An 8168-nucleotide genomic window follows, 5' to 3' on the forward strand; every position below is an offset into this window, starting at 1 on the left:
CGTATTTATAGGAGCGGGGGGCGTGGCTCGGCCCCGGGAGACCCCGCCCCCTCTCACCCACTCCTGGAATAACGTCACCAAAATCATGAATGGCTTCAGCTCTCGCAGCTCCCGCGGGCGGCGGCTCGGGGGCGCGCTCAGGCTCAGCTCCCCCGAAGGCCGTGGTTTGCTTCTAGCCGGCCTCCCTCCCCACGACTCACACACGCACACACGCGCGTGTACACGCGCGCGCGCACACACGCACGCACCAGGGTGGGAGTTCAATGTCAACGCCGCTTCCCGCCGACGAACCCGCCGGCGTCCGCGCCCCTCTCCGCGCCCCCCTCCTTGCACAGTCCCCTGGGCGCTCCAGGAGGAGGACTGTGGGCTAGAGGAGGGCGCTGGGCGGGTTCCGGACGTGACCGCTCGGCGGCCGCGCTGCGCGGGAGGAGGGCGCCATCCTTCGACCCTGGATGCCTGGCTCCAGCGCCCTCCTTTGCACCCTCTCTCCTCGTCCCCAACCCAGAACTCGGGACTCCTCTTCCGGCGTTCAGCCCCCAAACTAGGCCTCTCCCGCGACACCTCGATCCCTGCGCGGGAGGCGCGTCCCTTCCATCTCTGGCAAGCTGCGTGGAGATTAGAGCACCGCTGAAAAAGGCGGTGGGAAGGTGGGAGGGGACGCGAAGCTGGGGAGAAGAGTTAGCTTGCGAGGGGCTGATTTGCAGCCTGCAGATCCGTGGAGGGTTTTATTTGTGTGAGAAAGGATGTGGTGTCGTCGTAGGGTTTTTCCACTGGACACCTACACACACCGTGGCGCGGGGCATGGGGTACAGGTGGGCACTGCGCAAGCCCACCCCACCATCCTTGGCTCCCAGATCTGCTGCAAAGAGCAGAAACAAAGAGCTTCTGCCAAACCCCTCCCACGCTGCACAAGAATTACAACTCCAGGGGTCTGTCCAGGTGGTCAGGCTTCGCTGTCCCCACAGCCAGGATGGGAGTCTGCCCCTCTGTGGCTGGAGCGCGTTGCTTCACACCTCTGCTTCAAAAACTCCTGTAAAATGGCTTTAGAACCCTGATCTATATGTGTACAGGGAATTTGAGGAAGTGTGTGTATGAAGAAGAGGAAGGGGGAGCTATCAAAAACTTGGCAAAATTGAACGTGCTTTTGAAGTCAGCTCCTTGAAAGGTAGTGGACGTATTAAATCCGTAGATATGTGCTTAAAAGTGGAAATACATACACTTATCTCAGGTAAAGGATGGTAGGATTGATGGTGAGGGTTTAACAGTGGCAGGACCATGAGGAAGCCCAAATAAAAATAAGGATAAGAATTAAATAAAAATAACTTTGCTACTTTTAGTCAGTCATATATATACAACCTAAGTTATAAACAGTGTACTTCCTATGAAAACACAGCTTCAAGCCCCTCCACACAAGCTGTTCCTTTCAGCCAGAGAAATTCAGGAGCTTCTCCCCACCCCAACTCCACCCGGTAAGATAAATCACAAATTGATTTATGCTGCCCAGTACCACCTTCATGCTGCTCCTCTCCAGGTAATGTCCTGATGGAGGTCGATGCTTCTATGGACATGTGCTAAGCGGAGATGCTCCAGTATGGGGTTACTGCTAACAGCTGGGTCGGGGGCAGGGGGGGCGTTCGTGCCTTTTGCATAAGGTGGAGAAGTTTCTGGAAGGCTGGGTGTGACATGTTGTCATCTCCGCAGCCAAAGGAGAAGCCAATGCTTGGAGAGCTGGTTTCCAGGTTGAAACTTGACAAGGCCTGAGGTAAGCCCTGGGAGAGCAGAACCAATGCCCTCTGCCATTTCTCCCCGGAAGCAATCCCTGGCAAGACCTGGGATGAAAGACTGACTCACCACTTTTACATACCAACAGTGCCACGTTACATGTTTGTGATTATTGCTTGTGAGGTTTTCTTTACTCAGAAAGCTACCCCCGACCCCTGCAACACACACACACACACACACACACACACACACACACACACACCCTTAAAGTGTCAAAATGGCCTCATTTTGAAGAGGTTGGGAAGTAAGGCCTCTGCCAGCAATGTCTGGCCTCCTGCAAATTTCCTACATTGGAGAACCTTCAGGTAACTAACTACCTGATGCCTGCTCTTGAGGAAACTTTGTATTATGCCATTTTAACTAACTTTACCTCTTGTCAGTAAGTTGGAATGGAAAGCAAGCCTTGGGTTAGAACCCCAAATCTACACTTTCTGTTTCCCCACTGGAGCCACAGCGGTGCATTCATTCACATGAAAATATGGGAGGCAGGGGCTAAACTTCGGCATAACAACTACGGCATTTCTCGATCGTAATACTTTTTGTAGCGCCTTGCAGTTTTTCAAAGCATTTTCATGATCTCGGCTTTCGGAAGAATGTAAGAAGATTACCACAGTACTACATACAGTCCCTAGCTTACAGTGTGCAAACGGAGACTGGAATAAATTAAGGCACTTGCCAAAGATCACACAGCTACTCCGCTACTTTGCTCTGGATCAGCTCTGTAAAGACACAGGGTATTTGAACATGCTTCCCAATATCCTGTGAGATAGGATATCTTCCTTCTGTCCCTACTGCCTTCGAATAAATAAACAGAAACACCAGTGAATGAAGTTAACATAGAGCCCCAGAACCTTAGAGCTAAGAGACCTTCCAAATCACCGAGTCCAGTCTCCTCATTTTACAGGTGAGAAGACACCTAAGAGATTAAATGGCATGTCCAAGGTCACCAGGCTATTGAATGGTGTAGATGGAACCTGAACGCAGGCCTGCAGACCACTGGGCCAATGTTTTTTCCACTACCACTCTATGTCTTGCACTGCCTCTGCCGAGAAGTCAGCAGCAGAAGTGAAACACAGGACCTGGACTCTCCAAACCACATCAGCCCACAACTGACATTCACTGAGCTTCTATTATGTGCAGCCCAGTGAACTAAACATCCTTCTGCACTCCCTCCGTCTTCCACCTTTGTCCCTGGGAACTCACGGGTCCCAGTGCAATTCTGCTTCAATAGAAATCCAAGTGTGATCAGCCCTGCCTTGCTTTCCAACGTCGCATACATCCAGTTTCCCAGCTCTTTCTCTCTCATGCCTAAAATAAGAATTCCTTTATATATTGTTAGAGTTCCCTCTGGCACCACTGTGCCAGGTATGCAGGCCACGTAGCTAATTAGTCATTAAGTTAAAAAGTCTCCATCTAAATTCATTTAGCAATCTGGTTCCATGCTTTATCCTCTCCCTGCCTTGCAAAAAGACAGTATTGTATGTAATCTGCCTAGCACTGGTGCCTCTGGTTAGCCGTAAGGGACTTCATGAAGCAGCTAAGTACACTCAGATGCACATTTGTGCCTCGCAATGACTTTAAGACATAGGCACCGTTCCATTTGTCAGATGAAGGAAGAGAGGCTCTGAGAGATTAAGCGGGCCATGGCCACACAGCTCGCAAATGGCTGAACCAGAATTTGACTCTGGGTCTTGTTGGTTCTAAAGCCTATGTTTTCCCCACAATCCCACATTCATCCTGGCCCTTGTGGCTTCATTGATTAGTTTTAACAGAGAAACTACAAACTGAATATTACAATGTTAGTTCCAATGGCAAAGACCAGGACTACTGGATTCCATCCAGTGAGGTAGGGCTGGTGGAATAAAAACATTTCCCACCCACCCTGGGAATCTGGGAGCTTCTTAAAGATACGTCAAAGGCGTGGGGTTAAAAAAAAAAAAAAGTGAGTAGGAGAAGGGGAGTTTCTAGCCAATTTTTTCAGTGAAACTCGTTTGAGTACATAAGAAATCTGAAAGGCAAGAATGTGTGTGGGTTGATGTAAGGATGAAACGAGATAGAGTTATGAAAACACTTGGTAAGCTGGAAAGCACTGAGCAGATACAGGGCTTGTTTTTAAGGTGCTTGGGGGGAAATATGAGGTTCAGCAGAGTTGATTGCATCTGCTTTGGTTTTTCACTCAGTTCAACCACGGACTGCCCCATTTTCCCCTGGAGTCCCTTGACTGAAGCTTCCAGCGCCGGGTGGGACAGACAATGGAGGCAAGCAGTGAAGCTCTGGCCGGTGGGTGCTGTGGTGGCCCCAGTGTCCCTACGTCACCCCTCACCCCCCCCAAGAGTTCCTCCAGTCTTCGGTGCTCAGCAGCACATGTCCAGCTGTGTTCTGGACGCATGATGAGTGAGCAAGGCCTGTGTGTGGGCATGCTTCCCACCTCAGCCGTCAGGGAATCAGTCCATGCACAAACAACCCAAGCCCACCAGACCAAATCCTCTAGCCTTTGACTCACTTTGCTGTCCGTTCTCAGGCACATTGCATGACTGCTCTGTTAGGAGTCCCAGACTCCTAAAGCAATAAAGCAGGCAACAGGAATCTTTTTAGCTCTCAGGACACTAATAAGGCAAAGAGAAATTGCTCTATAAATGCTCAGGGGAAAGGGCTTTGCATGCTATCATCAGGGCTCTGAGGCCCGACGTAAAGCGTGTGGGTACTCTTGCACTGTGCTATCTTGGGGGAAGCCTCCTTCTTTCCACCCAGAATCCCTTCACCCCACCTCCCACCCCCCAAAAGAAGGCTGGGATCTGCCAGCCCACAAGCTTTTGCCTTCCCACATATCAAAGAGATTCGGCCCTGGCGTTTTCTTTATTTCTATCAAGGGGCCTTTGAACCAAGGGGATTTTTAGAGAAAGAAAACTCTATGGAATCTTTAGGGTCCAGGCTCTTGAAAGAAAACACTAAAACTGGAGCCAGTTCAAGGCACTCGTGTCCAATTAAGGAAATGCTCACATTCCGATCCTAGCTCTGGCTCTAGCGTGCTTTCTCTCTTTCCACATCTACACAGGAATGCACTTTAACAGCCAGAAAAGAGGTACCTCTCACCAGGACATGTATCATATAGCACAGGAATCCTTGGGGTGGGCTCCAGCAGGCTGCTACCTTCCCTGAATTAGACAAAGAGCACAGACCATGGAACCATCCAAACTCCCTTCACACCCCCCTGTCTGCCCCTCCCCCCAGCTCCCCCTATGTCACCCACAACTCTGGACCAGAGAAACTCTGGCATACCTGTGGGTTAGGAAAACACAATAGTTTCTCGTGAAGGACAGGACTTTCGGTTTTCTTTTCAAGTAGACAGGATGTCACCCTGCTTCCTCCAGAGGCAGCGGCGTCCCTCCTGGCTTCACACCCGTGGCCCCTCTGTGGAGGAGCAGTGAATTATGCACCAGCGAAGAGCTCCTTCAGACCTCCTGTGCCAACTGTAACCCGAGCTCACACCAGCTCTCTGGAGCCCTAGGTGTGTTTCACACCCACAGAGTGCCCAGCCTCGGGATCAGATAGCTGGGTCCATGTTACACTTTCCTGCCCTTTTTCAGCAGCAATTCAACCAGGCTTTAGGCACCTACCGTGTGCCAGCTGCTGGTGGCTCCAAGGAATCACTTAGGGGAAGTTGGGCTCTCCTAAATCCATCACCCCTCAAAGCCACCCAAATAAACACGCTCTACGTGATAACTGTGTATCTGCCAGGCTGACACAACTTTAAGACAAATTCCTTAAATTACTTTAGTTATACCTTACACAGTCATAAGGCTGAGGAAAAACGGCACACATGCATGTAAGTTTTGCATATGAGTTTGCATATAAGCCCCCTCACCTCTGCCTATCCTACCAGATTTGTTCCCCTTGAGCTCCTTATATAATATAAAGAAATCGAGGGCTGCCTCTGGTGCTTGGCATGGGGTCCATCACTGGGGAGACTAGGAGGACCAGATGTCAGCCCCCTCTGAGGCCATAAGATAACCAGTGCAGTAGAGACAAGTGACCATGGTGGGGGCTGTGATTCCTTTCCTCTTGGGAAGAGGGGTGCTGACCACCAGAATATGAGCTCTGTAAGGGTAAGGACTGAGTCTGTTTCGTTAACTGCTCGACGTCATCACCTAGAAGAGTGCCTTGCATGTAGTAGGTACTCAAGACATGTTTGTTGAATGAATGAATGAATGAATGAATGGTATCAGGAAAAGCTAAAGAGAAAGGATGCCATTGAGCCAGCCTCAAAGGATGGGTAGAAGCCAGAGAAGGGCAATCCTATCTACAAGAACAGCAAAAATAAAGGCCCGGGGGTGAAAAAGTGCCAGGGGTGTGCTGGGAGCTAGGAGTGAGCAGAAGAATCTTTATCTTGGGAGGGAGCACTGGAGCCCCCCACCACTCCAAATGTGCACGCTGAATGGAAAACCTATTGGCTAGTAAAGGTCCTTGCACTCTGCAGAATGGACTGTGCACAGAATTTCTAGCAGGAAAATGTCCTTCACCTCTACACTGAGTTAACATCGGCATTTCTTTTCCAGTTAGGTGGCGGCCCAGGCAGAAGTGTTAAGTAGGTCAAATTGAGTTTATGTGAACCATGTCTTCTGAGACTTCCCCTTTCCACTCCCTCTCATTTCACACCTCTCTCTGACCCGCCCTGGGCGCCCACTGATCTCCAGACACCCGTGCTCCCTTCATAACAGCCTCGCAAGCTCCAAAAACGTGCTTTCCTTTCCTACTCGAGTATCTGTCTTTCCAATCCCTAATCCAGGCAGCTGCGAGGTAAGCGCACTTGACCTGACACATAAATTCACACTATGGTGAGAGAGAGACACCTACAATGCTTCCAGGGCCTCCGTGGAACAATGGCATTTCGGGCAGGGCAAATGGGTGAGAGGAGGGAGTTCCGTGGTCACAGAGACTGGTGATGGTTGATGGCAGAAGTCTGCGGGGAAACCATGCCAGGGTAAGACAGAGCAAGCAGCAAACAACTCAAAGGGTGGGGGTGGGTGCAGCCAGGGGGCTTTCCTTCTGGAGGGATCTGACTGGAATCCTTGCCCCCAGCTGTCATCTGGCAACAGCACTCCAGTGGATTAAACCCAGTGATCAATGAGAGGGGGGAAAGGGTCTCCCTCTCCCTTTTTGCCAAGAAGGTACAGAGCTTTGGACTGATGGGGACTCCTCTGAGTGGGCCCCAGGCACCCAGTGCACCTGCCCAGGCCCAAACCAGGCCAGGCAGCCCAGGTGTGCACCAGCGGAGCAGTCCTGCAGCAGCCTGAGCAAAGCCGACGACGACAAGCCTTGACAGTGAGAAAGGCCATATGGCTTTTCACATGCTTAATGAGGCCCTCGGGGCAGCAGAGGCTCCCACACAGGGCTTCTTAGCCTCGTGAGCATGTGGACTGGTACAGTATGGGTTCAGGCAGGAGCCGCGTCAGCTACTGGGGACGGTGGGGCAGCTGGGCACCCTCCACCACGACTTCTGAAGCCTGCACCGCTGCAGCAACCCAGCCTTGCACTCCCCACCTGCCCTACCTCATTCCTTTTCATCCAGGCCTTCTCTTGGGAAACAAATGAGAAAGATGCAAGGAGATTCTCCTAAGACTGTTTTCTAGCCAGATGCGTGCTTAAATGCCCCTGATGTTACTATTGAAAACAGCTAGTGGGGCGCCTGGGTGGCGCAGTCGGTTGAGCGTCCGACTTCAGCCAGGTCACGATCTCGCGGTCCGTGAGTCCGAGCCCCGCGTCGGGCTCTGGGCTGATGGCTCGGAGCCTGGAGCCTGTTTCCGATTCTGTGTCTCCCTCTCTCTCTGCACCTCCCCCATTCATGCCCTGTCTCTCTCTGTCCCAAAAATAAATAAACGTTGAAAAAAAAAAAATTAAAAAAAAAAAAAAAAAAAAAAAAAAAAAAGAAAACAGCTAGAGAGGGCATTATGTGTGCTTGAGTCTCTCTGGAGTTTGGCGGGGGGGGGGGGGGGGGGGGGGGGGGGGGTGTGGCGTTCCTCACTCCCAGCCACCTGCTCTTTTGAATTGCAGAGTGCTTGGAGAGGCACCAGTGAGAGCCTTGACTCACCTTGCTTCCAGTTTCCCCTAGAGGGTCCCCTACACAGGGGTCATTCTCGTTTCATTGCTTTCATCTGCAGGACCCCAATCTTCCGCAATGCTTAATAATTCCTCAATTTAAAAAGAAGAAACTATACGGATGTAAATTAAAAACATAAAATTTTTAAAAATTAAAAAAAATAGATACCAAAGTCCCTGGCAGAGGGGGAGAATGTTCTCCCTCTATACCTCAGAGTATGTTTTCAAATTTACAAAAAGCTCATCTTAATGATAGAAATAGGTCCTACAACATCAGAGTTAATGTGGTA

This window comes from Leopardus geoffroyi, chromosome A3 (assembly GCF_018350155.1).
Source record: "Leopardus geoffroyi isolate Oge1 chromosome A3, O.geoffroyi_Oge1_pat1.0, whole genome shotgun sequence".
NCBI classification, from domain to species: Eukaryota; Metazoa; Chordata; class Mammalia; order Carnivora; family Felidae; genus Leopardus; species Leopardus geoffroyi.